Genomic DNA, 17,209 nt, shown 5'->3' with positions numbered 1-17,209 from the left:
GTCTGAATGCTGAGGTGGGAACTTCGTAAACGTTTTATCCCCATCAAGTTGACTTCACCAGTACGGCAGTGTGTATCGAAGCATTGCGGTACGCATCTTCAAAGTATGAGCTGGCATTAGGAACTGAGTAACTGGTTGAATAATTTTCGAAGCCACTTGTAAGCGCTTCCAGATATATGGGGCGAACTTTTACTTCGTTCCCATAAAAATAAAACCCAAGGTTTTAAAACTCATGGTGGAGCACACACCTTAGCTTGACACATAACAAGCATCACGACCTTTGTCTTCTGTGAAACATTTATCTGGGATTCTGTCGGAATTCTACCCTATTTTCCATTTCGAGGCCACAGTTACTACCTTTCATTTGAACTATATGAATCCGAATCATTCCTTCTGAGGGCATCCGAAACAGACATTCCTGAGCACCGTTATCGATCTCCCACTCTTGCGCATGCCACAAGCGTCAGCGTACTGTAAAGAACTGTGCTATACACCTGCCACACAGTTTCATACTACTTGTAACTGGTATTACTGGCATGATGCTGGAACGTTACAGCCTCCCGAATCCTTCTCCGCCATGTCCATTCTCGAAAGATGGGGTAGAAGATGCAGCGACAAGTTTTGAGCTAAAGATTGCTTACATGAGGAGGTTAGAGGTACGATATCGTGAGTTTGTACCAAAGGGACCGAAGCAGTGACATCACATAATGTGGTGCGGCTATCTGGTGAACCCTTGAGCCACTTGTTCTAGGAAGTCAGCAAAAGTCGCATGATATGTGCTAACATGTTATGCGTAAGCAAGCAGCAATAAGTTAACTGATTCATAACGAAGAACGTTGGTTGTTGGAACAAACCTTGTCCACGCGAAAACAATACCCGGAAACGTTGGTACTTTCACACCACCCAGAGTTTTACCAGTGTGTTGAAAGGGAATGACTCAAATTCGTAGATAGCGATTCATTTTCGAAAGCTGATAGTGTTAGCAAACCCAGCCACCGGAAGGCTTCGGATGTACGGATGAAGGCTTTAAAGTAGTTGATTTCAGTGGGTCCCCCCATGGATATGTTTATCAAGAGAAATTGGATTACAGTAGGGTGTTCGAGTCCCGAATCGTCTAGATAAACATCTCAGGTCGGTTCCCAAATTCACCCAACTACAGTCATGGAATTTCGGAGGAGCATGGAATTCTCCATCTGATCGGCCCGTACATCTTACATGCAGTTGTCGGGTAAGAGGCCAAATTGTTTTTCGGATAGAAGTGATCACAGTCAGTTTCATTTACAAGACGTTTTCGAATGGTCTTTGCGGTTGTAGAAATCTACGGATCGGAAATTAAATCCACTCTACGGACAGAAGAAAAGGTCAAGGACTATTACAGTTCACAGTTATATGGCTTCAAGGATTATTGCAATATACTGTTGCCCTGGTCCCAATTGCAAAACTATGAGGAAACAACTGCAAAACATCCACTTACTTGGTTTGAAATTACCTGTATTGGTGCCCACCGATTTTTCTCGGATGGTTGCTATTTAGCTGTCCGAGGCAAGGTGGACTCAGTCAGACACACGACCTCACGCTTCTCTGTCCTTACTACTCCAGGCTATGTTGGGTGTCTATGCTGGTATCCAGACTCGAAAAAATTAACCGCGTGTTGTGGCGAAGAGCAAGGTCCTGTACTTTTGTTTGACGTGGCAAGCAGACAACAGATGTGTAGTCATAAATTACATGACAAAGACACCTACTTACGTCCACGGTTAACTCCTTTGGAGAACCCTCATGTGTAAACATTGACTATAACGTCTCGATATTTGTATCTTACTCCAACCGGACACTGTGTGTTCTCTTTTTGTTGTTAAAAGTAACGGTAAAAATCGGTTTTCCGTGAGATAATAAGTTGAACACTACTCGGCAAGACTGTATCACCGCATTTGCAGCGTTCGTTCCCAATTATGTGTGGAAAATAGCCTTTGTGGGGGTTGTAGTCATACTGCCCGGTTCCAATGGTACCTCATCTCTCGAGGGTTGCGAAGTGTGCAGTTGAGCAAGAAAACTGTTCTCTCGTTAAAATCCATTGAACAAGGGTGCTCTATGAAATTTGGATCTGAAAGCATCCGTGATCCGGTTTCTCATGCAACCATGGCCGAAAACAAAATCATGCACTAATGTACGCGGCAGAGAACCGTCACATTTACGCAGACTCTGAATTTACCATCTTAAAAGCTCTTCGGAATAAGATGTGAACACAAGTGTTAGGCAAAACGACAAGGAACGCACTGGGTTGGAGCAATCCATGAAAACACAATGCGGTTACATTTCCGTACGTGATGTCTAGCGAAGTAGCCATATAATCGACCGAATGTCGTTTCAAACGTCACGCACACCTAGCAACACGTGTGTAGAGCTGTATTGAACGTATTTCACGGTGCAACAGTCAATTCTGTCTCATTATCACCAACAGCGACATCATCATCAAAGTTGACACTGATGACTCAATACCATATAACCCCTATTTGTACAGGTCGTTAGCAGTCTTCAATTACATTGCAATTTTAGACACTACCAATTTCAGGGGAAGGAACGTACATTTCTTAAGGGTTATTTATTTGTTACTGAGCTACGGCGTAAAGCTAAGAGCGTGTTGTTTAAAATATCCCTACCTTCCAGAATTCCAACTGTATCGACAAGGCTTCCAAATACACTGTAAAACTGGAAATGTTACAATAGTTTACTCGAATGCTGGATTCCATGAGAACTCATGAGCTGTACTATGAGCTCAATTAATTATCACCAGAAACACCGGGATTTCGAGCTTATTTAGCGATTAACACTTCTGACTACTTTGAACAAGTATTAACAGGGCTCAGGAAAATATGATGTAACAAGAAACCAGCAGGACTAAATTTTGACCGCGTCTCATTAGGTAAGACATAACGATGAAATAGAATGCTGGGTTAAAATGCCCCAGAGTGTTGTTGTGCAAGTGATGTAGGAAGGGATACTGTCTAACCACTTGTAAAGATGCCCAATTTGTTGGTTGAGACAGTGTCATATATTAGGTGTGTTCCCTTTCGCCGGCAACCTGTGCAGTCACTGCATTCAACGCACCTAAAATAAACAATTTTTGTAATGGTTAACGTTTTCTATTGTTGGCACACGTCATGCAGTGGACCACATAAAAATCAAACGGAGCTAACCCACTGAGGAACGCTCTCAATATAGGCTAGCTGCAACGTCAGTCGTCTTCAAAAATCCTGCTTTTCAGAAATGTAAAGTAAAGTTGAGTTTAAGAAACCCACAGTGAAATCTACAGAAAAGCGTTTTTGTCCACAAAGGCATTTTACGGTCTGGGGATCTAGCACGGGACTATCTAAGATGACGCCACAAGCGGCCGCTGATGTACCAATTCTAGGATCATTCTCATTTGCGTCGTTTTGTCAAGAGACATCGAAGTGTTACTAGCGGCAAATTTCAGGATGTGGTTGAATCATCTGCTAGACCGGGAGGCGCAACTTCAAGTTGCCATGTTTGTGGGGTTTTATGTCCATTTCCGTATAGGCTCTCGAAAATTTGGATGAATGGCTTCATAAATGAATCCTACTCTAATCACTACTGAACAGGTTATGATGCAATTTCGCTTCTTAGTGAAGGAATTGCCTGAACAAACCCTTTATTGTTTGCATTTACTAAAGCTAGATTCCGAAGCACTGATAATTCCATAAATACTTCACTCATCTCCTTCTGTCTTTTTGATGATGAATTTTATCGATCCCATATGCCATCACCATCGTGACCTGCAGGCCGCTCCATCACGCAGATCATTTACCAACAAACGCCCGAAAGGGTAACAAGGGTCCAGCTCCAAGCCAGATTCGATTCACGATGAGACCAATCATTATGTGTTTCTTTAAACCAGCACTAAGGTAATAGGGTGTTACTGTTGTTGATTACATTACCATCTCAGATTCGGTTCGAGATGCCATGGAGCCATGTGGATTGCTTTGCGAGCTCGTCTGGTTAACTAGGTTTTTATAGTCATAGCACAGCACAGAGCTTGCTAAAAAGCTTGACTTCGTTAAACATACATGAGATTCACGCACATGCCAGACATTCAAGCTGTTGGAATTGTGGTTGGATAGTTGGATTGGGATTCCTCAGAGCGTTCACCAAGCATCGTACTATAACGAAGTTTCTATAAACTCACATGGCGAAAACAAGAATAAATCGTGAACTCCAGGTTATATAAACCTCAACTGTATATAGAGACAATGAGAACCACTAAGGCACCAAGGTACGAAATGTTGGATGTCATTTGATGTCCCCATCACTTACGACGGGTGTTGTGACCAAATGATTGGAGGCAACACAGGACTCCAGTCTACCGTAGTTCCAAAGCCACCGATTGCGGAATTTATTGGACGATGCGCAACCTCATTCATAGAGCGACAACATCAACGCCGGTTCGCCCGAAACCAGCTAGCTAGGGACTGTGCAGCAAACAAGATGTGCAGTTATTCACCAGTGAATCACAGCGTAACCATACTGACGGGTAACAGCAGTCAGTCACTCTAGCTAGATAAACCGGCTCCAAACAACCCTCCCCTTTTAAAATACTGCCCATTTTCCTCTCGACGTCACAGTGGAAATTTTCTTTCTACGCGATCCTCATTAACTGGTCATCTGTCACGCTCACCCACATATATTTTTTTACTGGATTTGACTTCGTTTGACCGACCACTTACCGAAGAACGTAGGTGCAGATACGATCTTCATAACCCTTCATAATTGCAATACGAATCGAAAACAAACGCCCAGCCACTATGTGAATACTCGATCCTAATCGATTCCTGAGAACAAAAATTTGGTTCCCCTAGTAAGTCCGCGAATATTTTAGTTTTAATTCCTCCCGGTTTGTGGCTCCCCAAAAAATCTAGATTGACGGCAGATTGGTGGCATGTTTAGGGCTAAACGGACGCCTTGTTATACAGGGTAACCAGATTGTATTAGACTGTCGTTCCTCGGTCACATGCGGATTTGCCGAATATCAAGTGCCTGTTTCCGAGCGTAAGTAAAGACATGCAAATATTGCAGTTCGATATTTGTTGGTCCCTCCCCCACCTAAAAGAGACCACTTTTGTCTATTTTGGTAGCCCTCAGAAGTTTTATCCTGAGTGGTTTCTGAAAACTTTTGGAAAAAGTAATACAGTGTGATTCGGGTTGATGTACTAAATACATAGGCGAATATTGAATTGGAAGCCGCCTAGCGCGACCCAAAGACCAGGACACGAGTTGTACGCCTAATTTGCCATGTCACGTGTGAGTCTGATTGGTACGTTGGAAGCTATATGAGGTGAACTTGGCCAAAGGCAGTGCACTGGGTTGCTGTATCGTGGGTGGCAGTCTATTGGTTACGCCTGCATTGAGCCTGCCAGACCACGCGACAGGGAGAAGACAGAGAACTCGGGACATGACTGTATTATCAAGACAAAACATACAGAGCGCCTGCGTAAATATATAGGATGACTAAATGGCCAAATATGGTCGTTCATTTGTTCGCTCCGTACAGCCAGTGGTGGTGTTCCGGTCGCGAACAATCTCAGGCCCACTACGCTGGTCGTATGTTACTGAGCCGTGTTTGGTGAGAGCCGCCAACTCACCTAATTTCCGGACGTGCCGTACCGATGGCGATCTTTGGGATGCGCCACTCTGCACGTTTTTTTCTGTCTGGGCGCGTCCTGACCCGGGTACATGCTCTTAACCCGAGACATAGTGAAGGTTGTAGTTCGTACCAGTAATTATCCACTGCTAATAAGAATTTTTTCTTGTGCGTTGAATCTGGTCGAAGCAATCACACCATGACACACAATGCTTCACAACCGCACTTAATGAACATGGATGATATCACAGATACTCAGCACACATCGCAACTGACTAGTAAGTAGTATGTTAGCTACGTAGTGAAAGAATCATTTGGTATTTACAAAACTGCTGCGTACTGGCCTTGATAACCTCTCAATAAATTCTGTACAGTGGTGGTGAGTGGTGTATTTGAGTTCTTTCAGCAAAAACACGTGATTTCTAATGTGGCTTCTAAATTTTGACACAAGATAAGAGATGTGAAAAAGTTTGTGCTCACTGAATGTAGTGTTGGTCCATCAACCTGTTGCGTTTCATTAAGTTTCACCTACACTATACTGCGATTCATTGTTTTCTGAAACAAATGACAACGATGACTTACTGACTTCAAGATCTGATAAGGACTCAAATCAAACTCCTCGACAGATTTCTTGCATATAACAAGTAAATGCTCAGTTGTATCGATTTGTGCCAGAGGATTTTCAGTGCACGGCGATTATTTTATTCGCCAACTTAAAGTAGCACTCATTCGGTAAATTTCATCTTCGTTTAATACGTTCAACGGCGTAAAAGTCCCAATGAATCCGTGGGATTTGTGACGAGGGAGAAACACTTTCAGATTATCAGGTCTGTGAACAAACTCGCAAGCATGACCTTGCAGGAATTCATGGATTAAATGACTCTAGTGGCTAGCGAATATACACCCATTAGCAAACTAATTTGGTTTTTCGAGAGACTTACCTGGAACCCAGCTGAACCTCTCGTTTATGACGCTCTCAGGCAAATGAATGTGCTGCACCAGGCCGCCTCATGTTTCAGTACATCACAAAAGACAGATTTAGCTGGGTTCCAGGTGAACCTCTCGAAAAACCAAATTAGTTTGCAAATGATTGTATATTCGCTAATTTCGTGCAATTTGGTTTCGAGTAGAACATAATGTTGACGGAAACCCGGGGACTGTGCCTACTTCTTGAGCCCCAAAAAGAGCGAAACCGGTCATGGGCTGTCGACGGATTTTCAGCAAACTTATGAGTAATACATTACAAAGATATACTCTAGTGGCTAATTATGTTGTTTATTTCAACGATTTACGCGACTTACCAGATTGGCCAGTCACCAGGAGGTGTGGTTTCTGTGGGTTGGTCGGTGCTCACAATGATCAACAAAACTGTCAGTGATGCGTTCCACATTAGGGATATTTCTACAAGATCCACCCCGACGGACCAACCATGAGTCTTCTCCTTTATAATGAATACCTTATGACATCGATTCAAAATCATATCGTACTTGACTACATTGTACCTTAAGATTCTGTTGGGAGAGGAAGCCTTTAGGCATATAGAGCACGTTCCGCCTGCAACAGAGTTTGGTGAAGCATGTTGAAACTTTCCATGTGTATTGAACGAAATGTTTCCTACGCTAAACATAAGCAAACGCAAAAGTTTTAGCTAATCTTTGGTGGACTCGTGGAATTCTATGAAATTCAGTGCCTTGATCGTATCACTTCTGGTCGAAATCCTTGGTAAACTCAGTAATGAATGACTGATCACTGTGGCATGTATTCTGCGTGTGGAAGGATGATCGAAGTACACCACCGTGTTTGTTGATAGACCCTGATCGAAGAGCAGAGTTACGATGTGGCAATTATCGAGACCATCATAATGATATATCGCTATCTATGCAAAGCAGTCTGAACGTTTATCCAGAGGCATGGTTACCTCCGTATGGGCATTCACCAACCGCTGGCCTAGTCGAAGGAAGCACACTGAGCAGGATACGATCCTTAATTCTAATATTCACTTAGTCGATCTCTGCGCACTCAACTGATGGTCCTAATAAGGGGAGCGATCTTATGGCTTAGCTTTCGGGCATCCAATCACATCATTGTTAAAATCTTGGGGATCTTTGTCGTCTTCTATTAGTATCGAGGTGCGGAAATCTCCGATTTTGAAAATACGTGCACGATTGGTATACAACCTGAGAAGCTGTCAAAGTTTTATCACTGAAAGCAGCCAGTTTATGTGAAACTTCACGTGTCAAGTTGGCAGTAAGTCCATAGAATCGATCTATTGTGCAGGCCTAATTTTACCTCCTGACATATAGTTTTGAACAGGTTGACTGTTTTCAATGGGGAAATTCTTACACTTCTAGGGCGCAAATGACAGATGTGTACATACCTCGACGACTTGTCTTATTTCTACTCATAGTTCGCGAGACATAGGACGCAGATGTCCCTTTTCAGGCGTTCTTTCCCTGAAAATCCCACCTTCAATTTTTGGAAAAAAGATGGGTCATCTTCTAAACTGATGTCTAGTATTTTCACCATCAAATCAAGAAAACTCGCGGTGGACTTTGCTATTTTTAATTCGTATGTCAAAAACGGAAGTAACCTGCGATTCGACTTCAATAAGATCATTTTCCCGGTCGATTGTATCATTTATATAACGAAAACAAACTCAAAATAAGTCTCGGAAATAAATAAACCATCTGGCATCAGCTACATCTTACAACTTGAAAACAGTTAAACAATGCAGACACGAGCACCTTATGAAAATAACTTTGCTCTCGCTTGGCATAAAAATCTCGGTTTTCTTCATGATATGTCCGTTTCGTTCTGTTTAACGTTCTATGGTGGTTTATGCAAACTTTGTCATTGTCCTATTTGCTTTTTGTTATTCGTTTATAGGCTGTTAGTTATTTGCAGTCAGGGGCATCTAGCGGGGAGGGGAATTAAAATTTCTATTCTTCAGAGGTTTTGTAAGTATACGTTCAAAGGCCCAACAGCAGTCAAAGCATTTGACCAAAGCTAACTTACAGTAAATGTGAGTGCAAATCTGCTTGTAGGAATGTTTGCTTTTTCTACAGATTTTTGATGGTCCCAATCACCACCAGACGGTATTGACGATGTGTTAACCTGCAAACAGTCATTTGGACGTATTCCTACCTGGGACACGCCAGTCGTCATAGGCGTCCTGCAGAGACCTTCCACATTGTTCCACTCAAGTCTTGGACTCAGTACAATGCAGAAATTTGGCGAGTGATCTGTCGTGCTAACAAAACCTTAGGTGCGCTTCTTAGCGGCACCGTTTTGCCGAACAGATCATAAATTTGCCGCATAACAACTGAGCACAGACTTTGTTGATGTTGAGGACCTCTTTATCAACGGATTTCAAATGAACGTAACGCCTAAACCACAAGGTTTCTCCCGTTGGCGACATGAATAAATTAGATGACTTGTTTGTATGTACGATGATTTTCCAAGTGTCGTAGGATTAGTCGTAAGTTGAAACCTCCGTCTCCCCTTCCTTATGGCTCTTTGATCTATCACTAATGTTTAAAGTGAGCCGCACGTTTTGTTGCACGCAGCCATCACTACTGTTGGTGGTGATCCATCGATATCCTTGCCTGTGGCTACGTTTCTCCGTCCATGAAGCTGTTGCAGGCGCATACAGTATCTCGTGGCAACGATTCTGAGACAAACAGACCTTTCCGTCGCCTCAATACAGTGATCACGAGCGGCAATACAGAAACGATTCTCCGAATAACAAAGGCAGAAACAAAGAGTAGCTGAGCCTTTTTTCGTTAAGACCTGAATGCGTTCACAAGCGACAGAAATCCGACCACAACCTAACATTAGGAAGCCTAATTTTCTGTGCAATGGNACAACCTAACATTAGGAAGCCTAATTTTCTGTGCAATGGTTCTGGCGACATGAAGAGCGTCATACCCGCAGCAAACTTGCTTAAATGTGTTCACACCTATCTCAGAAGTAAGCAACAATTACAGCGATGAGGGGAATATTGAAAAACTCATGGAGATGTGACGAACCTGTCTCCAGTACAATAACGCACGAGGGTTCTCAGTTCTGGCTTACTGTACCCAAGGTCAAATAGTTATGCACAGTTTTCTCTAAAATCGACGTTCCTTTGATATCATTGATTCTCGGCATCTGGCTCTGTCTTCAAAAAAAGAAGGTTGGCGTCACGACGAATGAGAATCGTGCAGACTATACATGAAATGGGACCACCGAATGACGGTTAGCGGGATCTAACTGGAGTTCATTTCGAGGAATCTGTTTTCGTATACCAGTAGGATTATGCGGACAGCTCATGCTAAGCTGTTGACATGCTCCAGAAGACAAAAAAAGTAAGAAAACATTCAAAAGTTGGTTTCTTTCCAACTCGGGGACGCCTCGAAGAAGAAGTATTGAAGGGGGGACGCCACTGACGATCCGCAGGCCTCAAAGGCCCAACTATTCCTGGAAAACAAAGTAAATCAAAATGTCATTATAGACTACTACCTAATATTATATTACACTATATTACACTATATTTCACCATTTTCATGCTTTAACCTCAATAAAAAATCAAAATAATGAACAAAATCTCCAAAATAACTGAATAGCCTGAGAATTTCTTACCTCCTCTGAGGACACCCAATATCCATTGAACATGCATCCCTTTTTGCCTTTGTTAAGAGCTTCCAAAAATTTTCTCCGGTAATCGGATCCTTGGAGTTCATCCTGCGCTCCTATCGTTACGTTCCACTTCACAAGATACGTGCCCAAATAATGATCCCCAACATTTTCCGTTCCCATTTCCACCAGTGCACAACTAATTACATCGGGAAACTGGCTGGCAAAAGAAGGTTCCCTTATCTGAAAATACAGAGTAGTGGGGTGAATACATTCGTTTTCTTTTCCGGAAAGAAGGTGCATCATTTGTCATGAATGAGTTATTCAGACCCATACAGACGGGGGATGGGGCGATTTAAAATCCGAGGATATTATGTAACCGCATGAAAAAGTACACTCATGGTTGGCATTGGTCACAGCACGTTTAGTTTGCACGCACTCTCAATTAGTAAAGCTAACCGCGTGCACCCGTACTGAACTGAATTTGTGTACGGCATAGGCGATCTTGTTTTTCAGGACCGACTTTCTTGCGAGAGTTATTCTCGCGCTAGGTCGCGGCCGTCTTGATCTTTTGTGTGGAAACCGTGAGACAGTCAAGGGATGCTTATTCAGCCGCCCAATGTTTTTGTTATTGCTCAGCGGTGCTTTATAGAAAAATGCCTGTTTGTACTGAATGTACCCTACCATCCGTCCGATTCCACGTTCATCGTCATAAGAGTTCACACTTTTGAGGCCAGTACGCGGCACCTAATTCCTGAACCCCTTTGTGTCTACCTTAGAGCGGGAAATTTTGCTGGAAGATGCGGTGTGGCTGTGTATGAAAGTCGTTGTCAGCGGGACACTATTCAGCAGAACTTAATATTTGCTTCTCTCTCAGCGACGGTTCATCTGTCTGAATTTTATTTATTGTCCGTCGAAGAGTGTTAGAAACCATCTCCCTTGTTAATCAACTAGGAAGTGTTCAAACGATCGTCGATGAAAATGTTTGTAACTCATTTGGGCGAGCCGAGCTAGTTGATCGCTCATACAACACCATCTCCAGTCATATCTTTGAGTACAAAATAAAAATGATGGAACTTCTGAAACCAGATTACTTACGGAGTCCAAAATACGGCCAAATCTATGTTTGGCTCGCAGAATTTTTTCAGAAACGTTCAAGTATTGTAACGGTGGGTGAGCAATGGCACAAATAATGCAGACCAATTTCAGGATCGCTCAAAGTCAGCTCAAAGAAAGTAGTTACTTGATGTGCTTTTCGTCCGCAAACTTCCAAAGCAGGCGGATTCTTCCGGTAACGAGTCGCCCAGTCCTTGTGCGCCACAATCACCACAGCACTCCTTGGGTTAGGACGTCCTTCCTTCTTCCACACACTGGTTTCGCTGTGTTAACACTTTGTAGGCGTGGTGGGCGAAAATTTTGCGTACCACCACATGTTCAAACAGAAGGAGTGTTCCGTTCTAGTGCAGAAAAAGTCCTGGAGTTCCTTGGCCTCATCCTCACCGGGAGCTTCCAACAGTGACTAGGCTGCATCCAAAATCCCACTGAACTACAGTAAAACCCCTTTGGGGAACTGGGTAATTCCAACATCTTGCTCTGTGTCGAATTTGCCCAATGCAATCACCGATGTAGTGACAGTCTTTGGCTGTTTGGCTGTTCGTCGAGCTTGGCAGCTGGATCAAAAGCTGTACCATTGATACGCCGACAGTAAGTGTGGACATTTCTTATTGATGGTTTTGGGTAACGTCGAAGCTGGATAGGTTGCTTTAACGTTCTCATGCTAGCATGGAAAACTTCTGGAGTTTGATCGCCTCCAGGCGCCAGTTCACATTATTCTTACTTGAGCTACTACTTCAGGGACATTGTTTATACTTGAACGTAAAGTATGATCTAAACTGATCTCCATTTTCACCATTCCAAAGCGTTTTTGCTGTTAGTTCAAGACCTCGGAAGAATTGCGTTTCCTTCTCTCAGAATGGCTTACCTCAGTTAATCTTCGGTGCCTTGAATCAGAATCATATAGTGGCGTAATGCCGGTAACTACTTGGATGACCTAGTAACACGTGCGTATGATGGCAACAGGTATCTTGGCAGAAGGCACACGCTAACAGCATAATAATGTCAAACGCACCTGTTGTCTTTTTATCGGAAATGAGCCTGCCTACCTACCATCACCTTCAAATATGATTGCCCCGCAACACAATGTACGAATCCTTCAAATGCCAGTCCAAAAAGCTGTTCCTCGCAACTGCAACCGATCTGGACCAGTCAGTTGAACCTGGGGAAATTTCGCCTAATCATATTGAGTCCCTCCTTGCCGAACTAGCTCAAGAATCAGCACTACACTGATGTTTCAGGCCAGATACAACCTAAGCGTTATCTGGAAATAACCTACAGATGTAGCACACTTTAACCGTTCCGTGAACCAAGTAGTCAAACGAACCATCTTTGTGTCATAAAATAAGGGAATCCTTAGACTTGTCATGATTGTTAATTTTTTGCACTCTTCTAGTGATAGGTCGCGGATTTCACCAAGGATTTCAAATAAACAACGTTCATTGGTTGGAAAAAATTTGGGCTCGTCATATAACCTCGGTATAAACGTGTTCATTCTCTTATGCCTTGGAGCACAACTGCCGCTGTTTAAATAGGTAGGGTGGACTGTTTTCAGAAATAGATTCAGGTTAATAAATGCGAAACTGGATTGCCGAAATTGTATAAACCAGATGGAACTACGCGGAGATTCTAAGATATCTCATGCCAGATTCCCAAACGAATGACTGCTCACAGTGACTTGACTGGATCATGTTTGAGGCAAATGCCTGCCAAACACAGCCACCCTATTGCCAAATGTGCGATCCTCAGTTTCGCCGGTAGCTGCAGTATTCTTATAGGTGATGGACCAAACCAAGCAGCACTTATTTCAAAGCGTCCCAGAATGCACTCCAAATAATTTGTTACCAGCCTTGCAACACGACAGGTGACTTTACATCACTTGAGACACTGAAAAACACAATTCTGAGGCAGACACCTGGTTAGCACTTTCTATATTGTCTCTACACATTTAAGCAGTCAACACTTCCAGATTGCTTGCTATCTGCGAGGTGATTTCAACAAAATCAGCAACCATAATTGTGTGTTTGCTTGCTAGAGGTGATTTCAACAAAATCAGCAACCATAATTGTGTGTGCACAAACGCTATTGATTCAAGTCATCTGATTACCTTGGACTGGACTTATATTCAAGCCTCGTTCAGATTGCGTGTCGTTCGATAATAGCTAATAGGTTGTCATCATGTCCATTGCAAATAACTAACAAAATCTGGAATCTGTGGTCGAGGAAATGGATTTGAAATACTACCAACTCGCAAATTTTAACATTTAGTTTGTTCTGCAAGCGTTCTGGTGCCCCTCGAAGATCCATGCCCCTAGTAAATATCCTGTTTATTGCGGTATGTTGATTTATTGTTTCTCGTGATAGGAGAGTGGGACACTGTTTCTGGTAGTCGAAATTTTCCGTCTCAAGATTGTCTAAAAGGGTAACTTTTGCCTGTCCATTTAGCGTCTGGTGCGTAGCAAAGTTGCTTACTTTATTATTTTTGGAATAGACCACGGATATTAAGGCTGTCAATATTATATGACCAGTTTCTAGCTTGATTCACAGCAACAAATTTTCATCGGTAATCCACACTAGGAGATATCAGCGGAGAGAAACAGTGCTCCAGGTGTATTCTTATCATCAAAATTTGACGAACTAACCGAAAGGGTCATATCCTTATAAGTAGCACAATATAACTCATCTTGTTGCAAACTTTCTCACCGAACGGTCCAACCAGTCTAAAGTCTGCAAAGAAATAAGCTTTAATGTTACAAGGTCAAAAATTAAATTCCTATTTTTCAACTCTAGTGACATGTTGTCTTTGCGGAGAGAGAAGGAGCACAAATGCTTGTGGACAGCTTGCCTGGAGTGCTTGTTTTGCTCATAGCTACACTGCAAACATCAGTTATTCAGATATTATAAAATTACCGGAAGGAATTTCTGGCTTTTCGCACAATGCGACTAACTAGAATGGTGATTATTCTTTTGAAAGCACCACCAACGCCTTAAAATATATGCTAAATTTGTCTCTTTGGAAAGGGCTTTCGTTTGTTAGACAAACCAGTTGAGCACTAGCTGTGTAGTTTACTACAAATGCTTTCACAGAGGTCGAAGAAGTTTCGACATATAGAAGTACTTTAAACCTTTTGTTTGTTTGTGTGGCTTCATGCTCGCTATTTTCACTTGTTGTCCAAATTTCCCTCAGAGCGGGATCTCTACATTCCCGCCCAAGCTTACTCTGACAGTTTCAAAGCGAAATAAGTAAACAGTTGCACTTGTTAAGCTGAGTTTACCGCGGTGTGTTAAGCTACTCGGAGTGGGTGTGGCTCATTCGGTACAACTTAGTGATGAACGAAGGCGATCCGCGTAGGCAATGAGCGTAGAAAACATGCGTGGATCAAACCATGATAGTGGTTCTCGGAGAATGAACCCTACCGGACTGTGGATGCAAAAACGAATCAGCCGGCTATTAGAGGAAACAGTACCAGAGGTGGTACCCCAGAAAGATGGGAACAATATGATCTTTTCGGATGAGGTTGGGAGACATTGTGCTTCCGATGCCATCCGAAGGAATTAAAAGAAACAGAAATAATGCTTTTAAGCCGAATAGTTCAAAACTGAAAAAGTCAGCTCTGAAATCTAACGAGCTAGTCGAGCTGTCCGCCTTTCAGAATGTCCTACAAAATAAGTAAATCAGACAGCCAGGTAGATCCACAAACGAATCACGGGATTTGATCTCTTTCACAAACTCGCAGTTATTCCGCAAATTCATTACTCAAATCAAGCAACGCACTTCCTGCATCTGGAACAAACCACGATCGAATCAATCTTTCCAAATTACTTTTCGTACGTGTGAGATTTTGGAGTTTTTAATTTAGACTTCATCTTGCAAGTTTAGCCAATCTAAAAAGCCTAGAAGCATCGCCTACATAGGTGTTTCAACCAATCACAACGTGATAGGGACTTTCAGTGCCCACACGACATAGTGACATATGCGTTATATTGTTCCATCAACGTACGCAAGGGCTTAGTATTTCATTGTAGCCATGTGTCTGAACATTTGCAGTCAAGTGTCAAGTTTCAATGATCTATTCACGCCACCTGTAGAACATAAGCATAACGCAACTTGAAGCTTTTTAGTGCCAGTGTAACAGGTTATTCAGTCAACTTAGAAGAGTTGAGCATGGTTGAGATAGGCGATACACTTGACATAACCGCTTACCGAAAGACTTAGTCCATAGGGATAAGCAAATAATGTTGATCAATTCTCAGAAGGATTATGGCCATAGTTCTGGATGCTCACTTCACAGCCTTAAATTCAGTAACTTCATTAGATCATCATCATCATCGACAGCATGATATCAGTGTTCACCACCGATGCTTCACTGCCGTACAACCATGACTTATTTGAAAGCCTTATTGTAAAGAAAAGAATAAAGGTGGATGGGGGAGGGACTCAGTGATAGCTTAACACAATCATTCCGAGGTGCCTACACCTCCAAACATTCACGACCATAATTCTAGATGCTTCCTTAAACTTAGTGGTAACTTCTGCTGAAAGTGGTTCTTCGTTTGAGTTAAACATCTAAGTGGAATAATGACCAGTGTGCAATGTGAACACCAATCACTTTTGGGCACACGCGTCTTTGAGAAGTGCATCCTGGCATCAACAGACTTCAGCCATCATCATGACGTCAACGGAGCTCGAAAGGTCAATCCACATCGTTTCACGGGATGCGCAGACATTCCTGAATATGCTTCTCATTTTATATTCCATTCTTTCAGTTATACTAAACCTTTTTGAAGTCACTCGAAACAATACGCCTCTATTTTCGAAAAAGTTTGGTGACAATCGGTAGATTTATTGCTGGGCAACGTTTCGCTTTTGACACAAAAGCTTCGTCAGGCCAAGTGACTAGGTTCCGAGGTTGGTCGAGATCTAGGGCGGGAGGAGAATACGCCTCTAATTCTCCAGGAGCAATTCTGAATCCACTGTCTTTCTCGCCATTTTGCAAATAACAGTGACATCCGTTTCCGGTAATCCAGCTCACTGCACAACCACCAAGTTGCATACGGCCAGTGAAAAATATGTCCACNAAACGATGGTTCGGCATAAGTAACACATGTCCCAACCAAAGGGATGTTGAATTCAGCGACAGATTTTTGTTCCAAAATATGGACACACAAACAAAAAATTTGTGCACTGCAGAAGTCGTTTGCATCCGGCTTCCAAGTAACTGCCTTTTCAACTTTCAGCGGATAAGTTTTCCAGGAATGCTGACACCTCGGTGATTGACAGACGTACAGGCTTAGAAGCACTCTAATTATTTCACAGAGAAGGTAAGGTAAACAGTTGCTTAAAAATTGGTTTTTCGGTTGACTGAGATGGGTCGTTCCAGGTTTAACGGACCGAACAATATTGCGCTCTTCGGAAGTTTGTCTCTGCTGCTTCTTACTTGACACGTAATGTGATATTTTGCCAACCAAAGTCACATGGGCAACACAATCAGGGACAATAAAATACCTATCATTATTCAGGTCATGCCGGAAGAGTTCAAAACAAAAAACTAACATAGTCATCACTAAACTTACTTTCAGTGGGTTTCTCGGCTTCATCATCTGTAAACATTGTGAGAGGTCTATAAAATGAATAAGTTCATACAGATGCACTTAAATTATTGTGAATGTAAAGGGTGCCAGTTGCAAGCATTGAGACGTTGATTCAAAAACATCAGTTTGATTATACAGCTTGGCTTACATATGATTTTGGAATCAACTTATCCGGTACCGAACCAGCAATTTGCTTCGTAAAGTTGAACCAACTAGTCATCGGATCCTTCCAAGCCA

Source organism: Opisthorchis viverrini (assembly GCF_000715545.1).
Source record: "Opisthorchis viverrini unplaced genomic scaffold opera_v5_296, whole genome shotgun sequence".
Classification (NCBI taxonomy): domain Eukaryota; kingdom Metazoa; phylum Platyhelminthes; class Trematoda; order Opisthorchiida; family Opisthorchiidae; genus Opisthorchis; species Opisthorchis viverrini.
Note: the sequence above shows the minus strand (reverse complement) of the source record.